The sequence below is a fragment of the Achroia grisella genome, unplaced genomic scaffold, assembly GCF_030625045.1.
Source record: "Achroia grisella isolate CSIRO2021 unplaced genomic scaffold, CSIRO_AGI_Agris_v1 utg807, whole genome shotgun sequence".
In the NCBI taxonomy this organism is placed as follows: domain Eukaryota; kingdom Metazoa; phylum Arthropoda; class Insecta; order Lepidoptera; family Pyralidae; genus Achroia; species Achroia grisella.
This window is the reverse complement of record NW_026713028.1, coordinates 2960955-2980097: the sequence shown is the minus strand read 5'-3', so window position 1 is coordinate 2980097 and position 19143 is coordinate 2960955. Positions and strand designations below refer to the sequence as shown.

At 31.1% G+C, this 19143-nt stretch overlaps 1 protein-coding gene across 1 annotated transcript in view; it reads left to right on the top strand.

Moving 5' to 3' along the window:
* Positions 1-1485: 1485 nt before the first annotated feature.
* The window catches only part of LOC131851726 (unc-112-related protein-like), a 331640-nt gene continuing 313982 nt past the window's right edge, over positions 1486-19143 (top strand). The window contains exon 1 of the mRNA XM_059202268.1: positions 1486-1490. The gene's annotated coding sequence lies outside the window, so the exon portion shown is untranslated. The remainder of the gene's footprint in view (positions 1491-19143) is intronic.

Genomic DNA, 19143 nt, shown 5'->3' with positions numbered 1-19143 from the left:
TATTTTTCCTTGAAACAATATTTTCTTAACAACAAAGAAACGAGATTCGATTCCTCTCACGATATGTATCGGCTTGGATTTATGTATGTATATTATGTATGTATTAAAAAAAAATTGTATCGAAGTTTTACAATACTTGGTTAGTACCCTTGACACAAGCTCTACTTAGCTTGGGACTAGATGACGTTACGTGAATTGTCCAAGAATATTATTATATTATGTTATATACTCTTTTAAATTTGACGTGGACATTATATAGATATACGTATAATAAGTCAAAGTTACGGCCTCTTACTACGTTTTATTTTTTACTAACTACTTGCTCCGGCTTCGCAAGGGTGTACATGTATTATATATATATATATAAACCTTTCTCTTGAATCGCTCTATATATTAAAAAAACATCTTCAAAATCTGTTGCGTAGTTTTAAAGATTTAAGCATACATAGGGACAAACAGCAACAGCGACTGTGTTTTATATTATGTAATGATATGATTGAGTTCACCATATTTCCGTAGTGTTTCAACCGCCATGACCACGAGTAAACCTGTGATTTTTACTAATTATATATACGTATATATTATACATATATATTAATTCACATTACTTAATTTATTCATACAGGTACTTATATATTTTCCACCTTTTGTTGTATCTCTGCATTAATAATTACGATTGTTTCGTGTTCACTCCGCTACGTTAAAAATTGCAAGGCTATAGTTTATAATACGGCAGACAAGTTCATCGCCCTCCGTATACCCGCCATTTAGTATTGCATCTTCTAGTAACTGAATCTCATTACGAACAGCGCAATCTTTATGGAAAATTTCATGCTGGCTGGGTGACGAATGGAATACATTAAAATGATTTTAAACTGGCGACACGCCCTTTCATTGTATCATATGAGATATTTTCGTGTGGTAATATAGAGATTATATTTTTAGACCTCTAGCAATGTACTTTTTTTATTGGCATTGGATTAGTGGTTGAAATATCGAAAACTTAATAAAAATAAATCATACGTGGTAAGATAGCGTGATTTTTACTAATTTTAATTATTTTATCAATATCTCGATTGTACCAGTATTTAAATGCATGCAGTAGTTTTTGCATGATGCGTATACGAAAACTGTTTTTTTTTGTTTCAGACACTTTTGTTTAGGTACAGATAGCCTATTATACCTACTCGTACATACTCGTATTATAATACATCTATATTAAAATACATCGCATATGTAATATTCTTTGTTTAGGTAGGAAGGAACAGGTTGATATGACTGTAAATTATCGATTTTATTTCTTTAACCTAGACACCTTTATTGATACAAAACATTTTTACATTTAATGAATCAGTAATTATATTACTGGACCTATGCCTGGTGGCGCCCCCGTATAATCAGATGCAGTAAAAACCAACTGCACGATGGTGGTACAAGCATATAGTAGAATATTTTTCTGACCTTTGGTCTTGTTTGGATCTTCGGTAAAGGTCTGACATATTCTGTGACTAAATATAGCTTGAAATAATAACTTATTTATAAAAATATTCGAGTAAATATTTATAATTAATACAGTAACTAATTTAACCTAAGTATATCTTAAAATGATTATGACTTGAATGTCTAATAACATCATAAATGTTGCTAAAGATTTGTTTGTGTATAGTTTTATCACCAAATAGTTACTTAATTAACTAAGTAATTTTCTTTATCATAGACATCAATTTAGAGCTCCTTTTAGCAAACAACTCAATAGCATAATGCTAATATTTGGTTTGCTGATTAGTAGTGATTAAACACCTACTCAAAATGTAACGAATCATCAAAACAAAGTCAGAATCACGCACTATTGACAGTTAGTCAATGAAATTTATTACATTCAAATTACTACGTATGTACCTAGGTTACGATACTTACCTAAGAATGGAGGTACTGTTACATTTCCTTTTGACTCATACTGTAAGTATGTTTCGCGCCTTTTCCAGTTAAAATGGCGGGAATTAAAAATATATATACGCGATAAAAATTATAAGTACCTAATGAATATTAACAAATATTGTTTTGATACTTATTGCGATGTATCAAAGTTTAAAGTTCTATTTGATTTTATTTTAAAAATGGAACATGTATCTTTGCGCGATCGTGCTATTTCAGTTGAGGCGCGTTCGGTTATCATCTTGGTAGTATTTGCTCATTGTCGATAGCTGGGTCAGTATCGATTCGCGTTCGCTGTCCGTTATCGAAAAGTCGATATATTTGTTTGCGGAGCCCCATCAATGAGTGACTCGAGTGTATCTTGCGTATTTGAGCAATAACTTGTTTGATAATGCTTTACAGTGCTTGCACTGTGATTAGTCTCGGCTCTCTAGATTGCGTTTGTGATTTTTTGTTTTATCTATTAGAACTCGATTGCGGCTAATTTTCAACGTGAATGTTTACAGCTATTACTGACTGTTTGTATTTATCTGTTTGTTATCGAATTGATACATCTTATGTAAATAAATTGAAGTCAATTTAGGGAAAGACTATGAGTTCTAATAAATTTAAATAAGTATCAATATATGATTAGATTATTATGACAGGTAAATAAATATAAATGATTACTTTCGTAATTAGAAATGAATAGTTTCTGCCTCCTCATTTCATTATTTTTTACCAATAATTTTAAATACTTTTGCATATAAACGTATTACTTTATTTTTCATATAATTTTGTGTGGCTATTACCTAATATATTAAATCCTACCTAGGTATATTTCATTAACCTACTTAATAGGTACCTAATTAAAATGAAAATAAGGAACCTAATAGCAATAATTACTCTATTTATACTTTAATAATCCATGCACATGAACGATAATCCACCACAAAACGTGCAAACAACGTCCCATCGACAATCCGACTTAATCGAGATGTGGCGGAGACCAAAATCTAAAATTATCGTTTCTCTTTTCTTCCATATTTATTCACAGATACACAATAATACTCATAGGGTATTATTTCGTTTTTATGTAGGTAATAGTAAACTATCATAATGTACTTATATAAAAGTCGTTAACTAAAAGAGCCATTATTAAAAAGTATCGAGTTACTGAACGCAACGATTGTGCCGCCACCAATCACATTATCCCGCCAACGCGTCAGCCAATCACTGCCAGCTATGTTTATTTTTTTTATTGTAGATCGAGTTAATGGATTGTGTTCATTTTTTAATCAGACTGTTTCTTTTTTTTCTCTATTGTCGTTTATTAAATGTAATGTGAATTGTTTATTTTTTAATATGTAATTAAATTGATTATTTACGTAATTACTAGTGTGTCAAGTGATCCCAATATATATATTTATTTATTAGTTAATTTCCTGCAAATAAAAATATTTAGTTGTAATATTACAGTGCATAAAGTAAATATTTTATGATTACTAGTTATCAAAAGATACTTCTTACATATTCGACTCGTTCGTCTATCTTTTTTTTTAAAAGGAAATAATATAATTAGCCACGACAACGATAAGAACATTTGCCTTTGCCAGCTAAGGAAAAATGCGAACCAATAAAAATTGGCTATGATATAGCCAAAATACAAATTAGCAAAATAAATAATTTTTGTATGATTATATGTACCTAACAATTTATTTTTCTGCACGGCATATTTGCATAGATTCGTTTTGAATATTGAGTTCACATATAAAAATCCGTATCAATTAAAACAGAACATTTTTTATGTGAAACTGTATAAACTTTTTTTAGAAGCAATACTTTTTGTTACATAGATTAAATCATTCAATTTTTATAGACGTGGTGCCCATCGCTTATATAAATATAGCATTAATTGCTCTGTGATATTACTGTCCGTATATTTTTTAAGAAGTGGATAGCCAAAGGTACAGAAATATATAGCCCAATATTAGATAGAGATAACTATAATAATAAAATAGTATAGCAATTTAAAACCATATCTAGAGAGTGGGGCATCGTTGTTACAACGGCGGGTTGAGGCATGCGCATTGGACACAGTCAATAACTACGTGCAGTGCGTGAGGGTTAGACTGGAGATGTACACTGAACGCCTGTAACCTGTTGAAACTAAATGCTTCAAGCCAAAACCTTTGAAAGGCAAATAGGCAAACAATCTAAAGCCGTAATCAAAATCAGGTTTTCTTTAAATTAGAGTTACATCTCTAGCTTATTAACAAGATCTAGCATAAATTGATTGCTCCTTCTTCAGTCTTAAGGCTTACTCAATCATGTAACTATGTATGGTATATATATGGTATCTTTTATATAAGACTATAAACAATTTTATACATAAGTACACTATATATGAAACTTTATACTTGCTAACAGTAGGTAAATATAAAATTTCACTACAAAATACGATTGTTTTTTTAATAACCCTGTTTCAAATTTTCATCACATGATTATTTTTATAATAAGAGTTTCTCCGTCCTAGACCTATATTTATTGTAACGTTTATACTAATTTATATCTAACAATATATAGGTAAGTACGTACTTAGTTTATTCTCATAACTTCAATTAAATTAAGTTTCTACGTAACTATACTGAACCATATCAGTTCACCCCGTTATTATTTACAATCAATTTTACGTCTTCAATTCAACACAGTAAAGTACATTTTGTGAATGCAACTGATAGCTAGAGTACGTGACCGGAGCGCCCTCTCGCAGTCCCCTGTGATTCTGTTCTGTTTATTTGCTCTGTGTAATATCACAGGGTCAACGTACGAGTTAAACTTGAGTACATGAGGCTGATATTGTAGGTATCTCAAAATGTATACTATATATGTTTGTACTATATCTATATACTAAATTCTAGCTCTAGTTTCAAATACAACATAAACGCTTAGGTGAAATAGAGAAACGAAAGAGATGTGTGCATGAAAGATGCGTGTGTGAATATGAATCTACGTAATAATACATAGAGTACATATTCATATAAATTGATTGCAGACTAAAACCTGGCCTTGTACCCGGTTTTAAATTGATGCACAATTATAAGTTATACCTCCATCTATTTCAACCTCCCATTAAATTGTCGGTAGAAAAACATGTATTAATACTTGGATTGAATTTCCTATTTTTTTTAGAAAATACCTTGCCTTTATGTAAACTGCGCCGGTACGAGACGTCGCTAAACCAACACGGCTTGTTGGCTCATTATTGTTTAAATCCATCCGACTTTAACTTAGATTTAATATTGGACGGCTTCTTCACTGGACAGTTTCAAAGCGAAATTTAACAGATATTTATGTAACACTGGCGATACGCCCTGACTTCACATAGGTATTTCAACTCGTCAAACAACAGATTAACGTAATAAAATAACCACAATGACTCTGTTGACGTATAATAATCCAATGAAATTATAGCTTCTAGCACTACTTCGTTCTTACACATCTTCGCATGCTCATGTTTGATGGATAAAACGTAGCGTTCCATTTAAAATAATTCTATAAAAACATACCATAGCTTTTGGAATAGAGAATAAATTCAAAAATGGAGCACTTGTAAGTGTAGAATTGTTCTCCATTTGAAATTCACACAAAACCATTAAAAATGTAATTCTGAACAACATTTCTTTATTGAAAGAAAGAAAGAAAGAAAGAAAGAATAAAATATTTTTCTTTCTTTTGATACAGAGTAATACGCGCTCATTCTTGCTCGTTCTTCTTGTGAGGAGTATGCGTTCCGAATGAGTGGTAAAATCAAAGATATATAACTATTCAAAAATGCAATATAAGTGTATATTAGGTTTATTTGTATAAAGGTCATTTATATTCCTGAAATAATGAGTTTAAATGCACATAATAAAGTGAAAAAGTGTTTATACTGTGTGTGTAATTTTTTAACCGACTGCAAAGAAGACGATGTTTTTAAAGATTTTATTATATGTAAGATTCTGCAAAATATTTGTAATGTCCACAACGTTACAATTGTCTCAGAATTATTTTGAAGTATAAGTATAAATATAGGTGAAACTATTTATGCTAATATCAAGTCAAGATTAACTTCGTAATGTAAATTAGTTTACAAAGTCAATAACTAACATAGGGTAACTGTCAAACGCTGGTTTACCAACATCGTGGTTGCAAAAACATAGATATACCTATATATTTATAGGTATTTTGTATGGCAGCCATGCGAAAACAAATTAAAGAGATTAATTTTAAAGTGTATTGTAAATTTTGTATGTAATAAGATCAAACAATCATTAACGTCGTCGGCGACACTTTTCATAAGTTCAATTGAACGGAAAAATCGGGTCCGACTAATCAACTCGCAAGTTGGCCCGCAGTATTCTATAAGGAAACAAAAATATATTTTTTTAGGTTTGTTTATTTTACAGAATGCAATCTAGTCCCAAGTTAAGCAGAGCTTGTATTAGTATAAATACTTCAAAACGTTTTTCTGTAAATACATACATAGAAAATACCCAGTCCGATATAGACTTCATGATCCGATTATACTTATGAATACAAATGTTTATACCATGTGAGGCTTCGAACCCTCGACCATCGAATGTAAAGCGGTGTGGCCAAACCGAGACCGAGGCTATTGACATAAAAAAATAATAAAAAATGTACCAGCCGAGTTTCTGGCGAAAAACTGGCAAGAAATCAACTGAACAATTTTTTTTATAAATCAAATCATAATTGTCTTATTAAATAATTTTGGGTTACAAAATATTTTGGCCACCTTTAGTGTACAGCTCTCCATCCAACAATTAAGGTAGAATTAAAAAAAACCTTCTTTATTTAAGAGAGAGCACCCCATTCCACCGAGATCGGTAATTTGTTCAAATTTTCTTTTAAAATTTTGCCCGATGTCCGCTTAATGGAGTACCTGTCTTATGTTTATTCTGACTTCGCAATTCGATTGAATTGTTAAAAGTTGAAATTTGATTAGGTTTTAATTTTGTTTTCATAATTACTTGGAGTACTTCACCGAGAAGTAGCCCCTTGGCAATTTGGCACTTTAATACGAGATTATTGAGTGATTTCATACAATATTTTAAGGTATAAGAAAAATTATGTTTAACATTTTTAAATAAAAGATTTTGTTACTCGCAAACTTTAAATATCCATGAATATAGAAAATACGTAAATATGATTTATTGTATATTGTATATATTATATTGTTATATAAAATATAATATATACAATATACTAACTAATAATACAGGTTTATATTATATATTGTATATTTATTGTATATATTGTGTATATATATCTTTTGCATACTCATCACTAATACAAATAATTGTCTTTATTGGTTAACTTGGTAGGTTCACTTCGGTCTCTCTCACTACCCTATAATTTTATATTATTAATTATAATAAATCGGCATTCCTAATTCTATCTTCACTCCATCTTAAATCTGGTAGATACTTAGTGGTAATCTGTTCTGTCGTTTTAGTTTTGACATCCCTGAGATGTAACATCTTGCCAGAATGCCAGAATGCCAGAATGCCATCATCTGAATCTTACCAGAAGACTATATTGTATCATTACATGATAGTTCTGAATTTTGAGTACATATAGAACACTTTCTTGTTATCTAATTTAATCAAAATAATGTCTTCATTACACAAAATAGGATATTAGCTTATTATGATTTAATAAGAAAACTCTGCTACCAGCTCAGCTCTGCTACCAACTCAGCTCTGCTACCAAAAGTGTTGAGAATAAATATGAAAGCGTGTGAGGGATAAAGTCAAACATAAGTAAACCTTTTAGATGCGTCGAGTTTTTCGCTGATCTTCAGCTCTTATCAGAGTCCAGGATAGGTAATAGCACTATATCACTGTTCAGAAACTTGCACTCGTTAGGCTTATAACACGTTATTACTTTTAGGTTAGGAACGTCTCGCGCACGTGTCGGCTCGGTAAGGAGTTCTTTACAACAGTCCACGTCATCGTAGGGAAAAAGGGAGGAAAAAAGAGGGTAGACCAAATATGCTTACCTATACTTTTGAACATGATTATAATTGATAAAAAAACAACTAAATTTACAAAGTAAAAGTAAGGAATAGATTGAAAATATGAAAGGGTATATATAAGCTAATAGCCTACCTAGTCGTAAGTGGCAATTGCCTATTTATAATACTGTAATAATAATAATCTTTATCTCCCCAAGCATTGCTATTCACGACGTAGGTATGTTTCCATACCCTGAAATTGCAAATCTAAACATACACGTAGCTTACAAAGACGCTATTTTGCGGCTGGTTGAAATGAATGACGGAGAAAGGTATCTACAATGACTTTGTCTAAAACCTAACAGTAACAAATAAATTTTACTACTATTATAAACACGAAAGCTTGTGAGTATAAATGGATGAATGTATGTTTGTTACTCTTTCACACAAAAACTTCTGAACGGATTTTGATGAAACTTTACAGTGATGTAGCTTATACCTACATCAAAATAACACAGAACAACATAGGCTATAATTTAAAAAGATATGTAAATTGTGCGAAAGCTAATGATAATATTTGTAAGTAAGTGTAATGCAGATCAAGTTGAGCAGGTTAACTAGTTCTCATTAAGGAACATACATAATAATATTACAATCTTTCTGCCAGATATTTTTTACCTACATCGTAATATTTAGACTATAATCGGGGAATGTTTTAAGAAATGCATGTAAATATCACACGATCACAGTCCCAGTAAAATTTAAAAGGAAAACATGTCTGTCCCGTCTGTTATCAGTTCTCATTAGATAGACGCGACATCCCGGAACCACAATGCAAACACGCTTATCTGTAAGAAGACGCGCTATTAGGGACAAAATTATAATAAAAACGCTTTAATATTACGTACTAAATTAATGCTAATGACAGATTTTGTAGTTCATATTATTAACATCTACATAGTATACCTATATACTAGCTTTTGGCCACAGATTTACATGTGTGGTGATTCTGAAATAAACTTATGTTAGTTTTGGAGTTCTAGACTGATTATTTTGGCTAGGTATTTATAGTCATATTCATTAATGACTATATTATTTATCATCAGCTATTGCAAGAACCATATATACGGACGTTGTGCTGCGGTTTGACTTGAGATGAGAAACATCAATTAAAGGTAAAATATGACACATAAATTGAACTTTACTATGTTCTTTATGTCTTACACAGAATTACAATTTTCCAATTTAAGAAGTAGCTGAGAAGATACTGATAGACCTACTACATACTAAGATGACCTACTGTAAGTACACTTATATGTAACCTCTATGATATAGCCCTTTTCAGATATATAGTATCTCTAAAGCTAATTGTATATAACAACGACTCTGTCTCTATACATGTGAATTTTTATACAGTTTTTACTATTATTGATAGAATTTCTTAAGATTATATGCATACTTCTGTCACATACACTACATTGCTTCGCCTTCTGTTTCAGATCAGCGTGATGCTTGAATGGTAGAGAATGCCATTAGGCATTAAGTTCGCTATTTCCAATTTTGTGTGCAATAGAATAAATAAATAAAGTTGTTTAAGAGTTGCAGTATAGATTTTGGTGTTGGACTCAATACACTAAACCGTGCACAGAAATGGTGGTTTGCTAGTTACATATATATGTATAAAATATCAGATAGTCCGTGATTATTACGAGTACCTACATATATCCGGAGGTCGGGCACATCGTGAGGCGTTCCGCGCCATTGCCGCACCGCGTCGCGTCGCCATCTTGCACACGCAGCAACAAAACACGGACAGCAACAAAAACCACCTACAATTTAACAAAATTTAGTAATATTTTTAACACAAAAAAAAACATTTCCATAAAGAATGATTAATTTACTGATGCCAGCAATGCAATTAATAAGAGACGATATAAGATTTCAAATATTTATTTAATTGTCAAAATCAGTGCAGAAGTTTTTTTATAAACTTAGAATGGGCCATCTGGTAGGTACTGGCAAACGTGCTTTATGGAGGCAGAGTCGCGGATAACGTAGTTATATCGTTAACTTTATGTTGCGGTCAAGGTGGTATGCCTTCGTGCTTTGTAACCTCTAAAATGTAAATTTGTTTGACTGTTCAAACTTAAACAGAATTAAAAGCAAGCGGATTAGCGGCAGAAATGAATGAGATAAGGAAGACTAACGCAGACAATTGTATAAAATCTAACTTGGTAATAGACTTGATTTAACTTACTTATTGAAAGTATAGTCCTGGCCATCGTAGAATAAGTCTTTTGTTCATTATTATAAAATATGTCACTTTTGTATCTCAGGAATTTTCGAATATCATAGAATCAACCATATGCTTAAGTGAAGCTAGAAGAGTGTTCCTACAAGCAATGACTAAGGAACTCTTGTAAATGCTCCCCTGTAAGATTGTGATGTACTGTGACAATCAATCAGGTATCCGTCACAAGAGGAACAAACACATTGATGTTAGGTACCAGTAGGTATATTAGTGATATGATAGATAGATTCAATGTTCAGATTTTTTACATACCTACAGATTTAACGGTGCCTGATATTATGACTAAAGCTCTGAGCTGTGTCAAACACGAGGTATTTACTAGACAACTTGGTGTGGTGTAAATGTTAGATGCCCACATGGGGTAGTATTGAAAATATAATGCTGGATATCGTAGAATAACTCTTTTTAACATTTTATAGAATATGTCACTGTTGTATCTCAAGAATTTTCTAAAATGAACTTTTTTCTAAAAATTACACAAAGAAACAGTGGGTGTTGGGTATATTTTTCTACTAATTCTGTTAGTCCTAATTTTTCAAGGTTAATTTTTATGTAATACAGTTGTATTAGATAATTGAATTGATAATAAAAATATATATAATATAGAAACATTTCAAGAACTCTTACATAAATCGTTTTAGTTTGATTAGTTTTGACAACTCAAGGCCAGACTTTTATTTCATAATACCTGGAAATTAAGTAAAATGTATTATCTGTATTTGATATCTTATATTTACTAAAGAGGGAAAGTCCCGATCAGGTGACTGACCCATATGTACCTAAAATTTAAGTTACTGAAAAAAATGTATGAAATACTTACTTTATGGTAAAATATATTAATTCTATTTTATTTTTTAACCATGATAATATTATAATTTAATATACTAGGTATATTTATCTGTCTGTTTGTTACCTTTTCAGGATTAAATATATAAACGTAATTTAATGAAATTTGATATGGTATCTCCAGATTGCATTAAAAATACGTACCTATTTTAAAAAAATGTATACGCTATATTTGAACTAAAAAAAATCACAAAGTTCATGGTAACAGCTAGTACTTTAATAAAATAAGAATTGTGATATTTTTTGTTAGATTTGATTATTTTGTGGTCGGTACGCAGCGCGTTTATCCGACCAAATATTTTCGAAATCGTCAACGAGCCGGTTTCGGAGTTTTTTCGTCTCACCGGCCGCCATCTCAGTTGAACAAACAAAGGCGAGTGTGCGCTTCAAGGAAAACACGTATTCAGAAAATTACGCTTTTCGGCACCCCACTAACACCGACCCAATTCGACATTCATAAGAACCGAATACAACGTGTTCTTGGAAGACTGAGTTGTGAAAATTATTCAGTTTCCCCTCATATGTATTTTTTAATCATTATTAATAGAAAGGTTGGCGAGGTACCAGTGGAGTATTATACAATGGGCAAGAAGTCAAGTCAGTTGGCCTATCAATCAATTATCAAGTCATAGGCAAATTCAGCAGAATTTAATCGCGACGATTTCCAGGTGGATGTCAACCTAACATGGTAATTGCTAGCAACGGTATCACCAGCCCTATTACTAAAAGTTCCATGTAAAATAATCTTCATTTGTATGATAAATTATTTAAATTTCATTAGAAGTAAATATTTTTATCCTTGTATTTATTCATTGTTTTTCCTTTTATTATTGGCTAAAACAACAAAAAACCAGTTAGATCCACTTACTTAAAGAAAAAAATGCTATTAGAAAAATAATATCAAGGTATAAAAACTCGACTCTAAAAAAGTTAACTGAACTTCTGTTTAAACAGTTGGTCTTCCTAGTGTGACGCTTTTTAAAGGCTTAAGTGTTTTATATTGTTCTAAAATTAGAACACATCTTGTTTCTTACGCATATTTACTTTTTCGGTAATCGCTATAGATTGGTCGATAAATTATATTTTGAAGTACATTTCGCAAAATAAACATCGTAGTTTGTCCTATGTATATATCAATATTTGTATATTTGAACTTATAGAATAATTAATTAATTTTATTAGGTATAAAATTAATTAATTAAAATATAAGTATCGTTAATGCTGGAAACTTAATTTTGTTCTCAGTCAAACTGAAACTTATTTCACCAACTTTTTTATTCTTTGTGGAAGTTCACATTGTCTATTATAATTTACAACATAATTTAGATCGTCATATATAGTTAAAGGTACAATTATTAAATAAAAGGTCGAGGTGAGAGTCCCGTTCAGATTTAAAGCAATACGTGTCAAAAAATTATACTGGCAGTCACAGTGTAAATACCTAATTAATAACAATCAATTTTAATTAACATTATCTAAATCCACTATCAAAAATATGTTCTATAGTCTTGATGCCGATGAATAATTAAAACAAAGACGAGTATAAGTAATTAAATGCAATTTTCCTGTATACAATTTTCTGTTTGTTTTACAGATATATATATATAGTTATGTACGATTGCACATAATCTAAAGTGGGTAAGTTATCCTGAGTGCTTTTACTTTAGAAATACTTTGAAGAGATCGTCAGTGAACTCAGTGGATACCTTGATAGTAAACTTGTAGATATCGCAAGTTCGATGTCCGATACGACCACTAGTGACAGTGAAAACTTCACTCGAATAGCCAAGTCCATTTGTAATTGATTTTGTAATGTATTACATAACTTTTATAAAGCAATAATGATAGTGATTCATGGGTAAGTACCTAATTTTTTTGACTAAAAAATACGGGGAATTTGTCAATATTGAAGTTTCGATTAAAAATACACTCAGTCGACTTCAATGTCAATGTAGTATCGACCGAATCACTTTCTATATTTTTTATTAGATAGACATATATGGATCTCATTTCTTTTGCATTTTATATTTGTTACTTCAGTAGTCAATTATTATGTATATAAAGTGATTTATGATATTCTTTATTAAGGAAAAGGAGATTTATGATGACATCAATATAGTTTCAGTAGTTTGGTCTTTAAAATAACTAAAATAAAAGATATATGGAATTCAATGGCGTTTACGATTATTAGAATAGTCTCAATGGAATGATTATCATTACATGATAAATAATGTTGATGTTACTAATAAAAATGTATTTCAGCTGTATTGGTTAACGAATGAAGTCCAGTTTACTTGTGGTAATAGTGAATACTATTTTTCACATATTATTTATTTATACACTTTATTGCACCAGTTAAAGAAAAATATTAATTAACTAGCTTTTGCCCGCGGCTTCGCTCGCGTTATTTTATCCCCTTCGGGGTGGAAATTGTGAAAATCCTTTATTAGGGGATGCTTACGTCATAGTAGCTTTATGCATGCGAAGTCTCAGCCCTATCGGTTTAAAATTGACAAAGTTTCATCCACTATTTTGTCCCCTTGGCGATCCCCCTGCATGCTAAATTTCAGCTCGATCGGTTTGGGCTGTGCGTTGATAGATCACTATGTCAGTCACCTTTGAGTTATATATATTTAGATATATGCAATTATAAGAACAAAAGACGGCCACGACGACGCTAAGTAATCTCTCCTATTCTACTGCGGATAAATAGAAGTCGCCTCCGTAGCGTAGAATTGCACTGCCATATCTTACCAAAACAGCTTACAAAGCAAGCTTCATGGCGGCAGAAATAGGTGAGACATGCCTAAGTACATCACCTATTTCTGCCGCAATCATTTTAATGACTGAACAAACAATCCATGCGGCAGAAATAGGTGAGACATGCCTAAGTACCTACTCAGACGACTTTTTACAAATTTTATTTCGGGAATTTACCTCTTAAATTTCCACTTAGTGGGACCGGTGCGTTAATGTAGAGACGAGCGGTATCATCAAAGGAACCGCTATGCTGCTCCTATAAAATGATTGTTTACAGAGCTCGTCGTATACTCCCAATAAAATCTATTACATACTAGATGTTCCCTGCGAATTTGTCTAATTTTTTTACGACAAAAAATAGCTTAAGTCCTTCCTGGTGATGTAAACTGTCTTCACTCCAAATTTAATTGGGATCCGTTCAGTCATTTAGTAATAAACTGGTAGCAATTTTATAGACACGTAGACAAACATACTTTCTCAGTTATAATGTTAGTATAAATAACACAATTGTAATAGATTAATATATAAAATATATTGAAAAATAAAACAAATATGTGGTAGAGTCTTTATTAGATCAAAAAAAGCCGGACAACGGCTTTTAAAAATTTTGTTTGCTCATCAGTCTGTTCGTATATTTTAATATAAACGCATTGCGCAAAAACAGAATTAAATGTATTTTTTTATAATACCCAGTGACTCAGTGGTTAGTATTAGTTGTCCTCAAAAAGGAAGAGAACGAAAACCTTATAAAAACAGTGTCATAACTTGTACAGGTTGTTGTATCGAATGGTTGAGTGGGTAAAATAAATATTATAATATAAATATTTATTTCTAAATACATAAATAATATACATAGAAAACACCTAGACTGAACAAACAATCAGTTTGCATCATGCGAGGAATCGAAACCGCGATCATCGGACATAAAGCGTTGTGCTAAACCGCTAGACCACCGAGGCCTTCGATATTATCGTATGTATTAAAACAATAGCACTTTTTCCATTCTGATCCCACACTCATTACGCAGAGTGGAATGGTTGAGTTCAATTTGAGCAATCCAATCGTTGGGCCGAAATCTATTTCTAATATTTCAACATTTTTCATCTGATTACATATATAATTCAATTAAGATACTTACCTATTTAAACAACTACATATTTAACATAAATAAACATTCAACTCATAAATTTAATGATTTGAAATATTAATGAGTTATACTGAGCTTAAATAACATGAAAATAAAGTGCTTAACATTGTACCAACGGAAATCAAGTAATAGTTTTTAGGGCAATCGGTTTTTTTGTCTAAATGTTCTTTGTCTTTTTACTACCACGAAATTTGGCACAAATGCTGCTTTTACAGAATTTTACTAGACATAGTGTAAAATAAAATCACTGTCGCTGTCTGTCTGTCCCTATGTATGCTTAAATCTTTAAAACTACTCAACGGATTTTGAAGCGGTTTTTTTTAATAGATAGAATGATTCTAGAGGAAGGTTTATATATGTAATACATGTACACCCGTGCTAAGCCGGGGCGAGTAGCTAGTTACAAATAAAGTACATTTTTAGAGTATAATTTGGAGCACATTACATTTTAAAGGACTTTATGTTACACTACTGTTTTTTGTGTATACTTAATTTATAGATCTATAGGTATATATGTGATAACAGCTCTAATAACGCAATGCTATAATAATGTAATAAAATCGTAAAGTAGCGTCCGGATCAAACTGTTCGTATGTATTTCATTTATTATACATGTATACATAACACACACATATATACACAACAAATGTATACTAACACGTTTATGGTTTCACATAAAAACTAAATTTTCTCATAATGCCTTGCTAACCAAGGCTAAATAGGCAAAATGAATCTAAAAAAGGCACCTTCCAAAGGGGACAAATTATTGTTATGAATACTTTTCAATGTGGAACCAACTATTTTGTTATAATAATATATATATAAAAATATTCAGCATAGCTTAATACAGAGTGAAAAATATAGTAGCAATTTAAAGCTAATATCGCACTGTGAGCTGAAAGGACCTCCACTCTGCTGGTGCAGCAGCGTGTCACTAACGCTCATTTTGTAAAAGTTAACACGCAGCTATTCAACTGATCCATAGCGATCAGCATTAAGACTACAAATTTTCTTTATCACCACGCTGATTTTCAGTGGAGCCACCACTCGAAAAAATGGAATAGCACTATTGTTTTTTCAGTTTAAATATATAAAATGTACTTAATATAAGAGTAAGTAAATTGGATGAATTAGAAAAATGTGCAATCAATGAATTTATTAATAAAATAATACATTGCGTCGTACAGATGCTTTATATACTACTGTCGTTTGATTTGTCACTAATGACATCCACAAAGGTATTCACGAAATCGCAGGCAAAACTAGTAGGTAATTAATATTTATATCTACTTAATGTGAATATATCTCAAAGTATACAGCTTCATTCCCGCACGGAATTAAGGTGACATTCAGAATATACGCCCCAAGTTGCAGCGCGAATCTAGACACAGAGAATATTAAATGTCTCAATTTATAATCTGTGAAGCAGGCCTCTGATCTAGACATGAAGTAGTTGTCACTTTGTCACGTGTATAACTTGTGAATATATGAGTTATACTACCCTTTTATATTTGTTGTTAAAGTTCGTGGTAAACAACACCACAATGAAGCTGGAACCACAGACAATGAAGCTTGCAGAGACACTTTTGAACGCTCAAAGAAATGTTTTAAACACTATTTTAATTATCTGGAGATATTTTAGAGGCATAATGCGTTGATCCTATGGTACAACAATGTGTGGACAACGTTATATTTAACGAAAGTTCGGTTTTCAGTTTGTTTTTAAAATTGGTAATATTTCCCACTTATAGCACTTTAAAATATACAAGCAGTTACATAATTTTGATAAAAGAAAATGGCTAAGAGAATTTTGTAAATTATTCTTCACCCTCTAAAATGAAAATATGTTACTGATTTCAAATGTTTTAGTGAACATTTATTTGAACTAATATAAATATATTAAAAAGTCGACAAACAGACACAGTATTTGTAATTTACCTACTCTCGAATATTTATCCTGAGATGTGCAGCCGATTAGGAAAAAATAATAAGTAATAAATATATAATATCTTTCTCTTCTGAAACGTCTAAAAATGGCCACTGATTTTTATTAAAAGCGTACTAGTTCATAATACAGTATATAAAGTTAAAAAAATTACCACAACATATATATTACATAACAAAATCCACGCCCCGTCTTTGATGATTGATGATTTTTCAAACAGTTTTCTTTTATCACTAGAGTGATTCTTGAGAAAGGTGTAACTCATTGAATTGATGTGTAAAATTAACTAAATATACCTGTGCGAAGCCAAGACGAGTCGTTAATAAGTAATATAATAAGAAAAAGAATAAGAAATAATAAACAAATCTTGTGTAAATAATACATAAATAATGTACTTAACAATATAGGAAAATCTCGCTAAAATACGTATTTGCAGCCATTACTTATCCTTCGTAGAAGTCCGCCGAGTAAATCTTTCTCAGAATGCGGGATAATCTTGGACTCACGTACCTATATACTAACCTCCATAGTTCCAATAATATAATTTACATCTTATGTATCTAGTAATATAGATTAAGTTTGAAGAGCATTTTTATTATTATGTATGGATGTATGGACGCACCTAACGACGAGGAATTTCTGTTAAATGGAAGTGACGTTAATGTATAGTATATAAAAATTATGTTTGAACGTAATAATTCTAGAAAATTTGACGTGAACAAGGTCAAGGCAGAATCCTCTTACTAAAAGATTTAAAAAAATGCATTATCATTAAATCAGTATGCACAGAGAATATACAGAAAAAAATGTTTAAAAGTATATAACAATATTAAAAAAAAAATACAACAGTATAAAAATGGCCTTGTAATCTTACCGCACAATGTTTCCAGCAAAGTTACAAAGTTATTTCGTATTTTCTAAGTATGCAGACAAAGAAATGCAGCCACTTGTAAGGGAACAAAATGATAGGCAGAAACTGGCGACCGTTTTCCCCATATATGATCAGAACAATAGCTATTAAATTCTCATGTGACGTCAGTGATACCCCGTATGCGTTGCCTGAGATCTAATATATCTAGCCTCCTGTAATTTCTTTGAAAGACAGCTTAGAAATGCAAGCTGCTTGGCAGTTGAAATAAGTGAACGCAGATGATTAAACAAGCAACTTTGTACAAAGTGTAGAACCTTACATTTTTATTATTAAACATAAGTATTATTTGACATCATTCTCGTATCCAGTGAACATATTTCCATACTCGTATAACTCGGCAGACGTGTTTTTGTCTAAAATATGTGTTCGAGCAACGAGACTGCTTCGCACATATGCGCTAACTATGCTTCGGGGAAACTGACGTGACGTTATGGTATTTGACTGTCACATAATGCCTGCTTAGTTGTAAACCAGTAACTCAGGCTTATGTAGTCTCTCAAGAATGTCCTCACTAAGTATATTATGTTCTACAAAAAATAACCATCATAAACTTGAATAAATTCAGAATAGGACAATGCAACAGTATAAAGCATATCGATTGCAATAAGAAATAACAATTGGTGCAGAATTATCGATATCGTTTGATATACACAAAAAATACCTATTGTAAACTATCAAAATTATTTTCGTATATTTATTTCAGTGATTCAATTAAAATATTAATGGTTATAGATATTTATCTGTTACAATACATGTCATAAAGAATATTTACATGATAATGACGAAACCATTTTAACATTATAAAGTTCTAAATTTTGTTCCGCCAGTTAAAATATCAACCGCCGCGAAAGCCATCTTTAATACGTTTATCAATTACAATGGGCGGTAAAATTAAAAACAAACTAAATTAAAAAAAAAAAGAATATTTATGTTATTATCTCTAATGATTAAAATTATATTTTAATTAGGCAGTTTAGATCGAAGAATAAGTATTGTTATGAGCACACAGATTTTGGAAGCTCTATTTTCTTACACCACTCATTTAATAATTTAGAACCAATGTTCTGTTATACACGTCATATTTTTTATTTTATTATTACTTCAGTACAGACGAAATAGCACCATACCCAACTGGTACTTTTTTTTTAATTAACCTGCATTTACTCTGATGCAATAATTATAGTTATTACATCAATTTCAGTATTTTTGTAGCAAATTACGTTTTAAATTATCATGCGTATAAACTGTAATAACTACTGATATTAAT